We start from the raw sequence: 278 nt of genomic DNA on the forward strand, positions 1-278 counted from the left end.
ATTATGTTTTCACGGGAAGTGCCTTTTCGGTTCTCTGAGTATCTATAATGATACACTAAGATCAGAAGTGAAGTGCCTTGCAGCGGTGGGATTCAAGCCCACGCCTCCGAAGAGACTGCTGCTTAAAACCAGTCTCTTAGACCGCTCGGCCACGCTACCTCTTGATAGGTGTAGCATTTACCATCGAGTTTCCCTTCTAGCAATGGCATTTCCAACGTGATCCCAGGATGTGACTTGTAGACCGGAAATAATGTGATGAAATGTGAAGTGATCTGACC

The sequence above is a fragment of the Penaeus monodon genome, chromosome 22 (genome assembly GCF_015228065.2).
Source record: "Penaeus monodon isolate SGIC_2016 chromosome 22, NSTDA_Pmon_1, whole genome shotgun sequence".
Lineage (NCBI taxonomy): Eukaryota > Metazoa > Arthropoda > Malacostraca > Decapoda > Penaeidae > Penaeus > Penaeus monodon.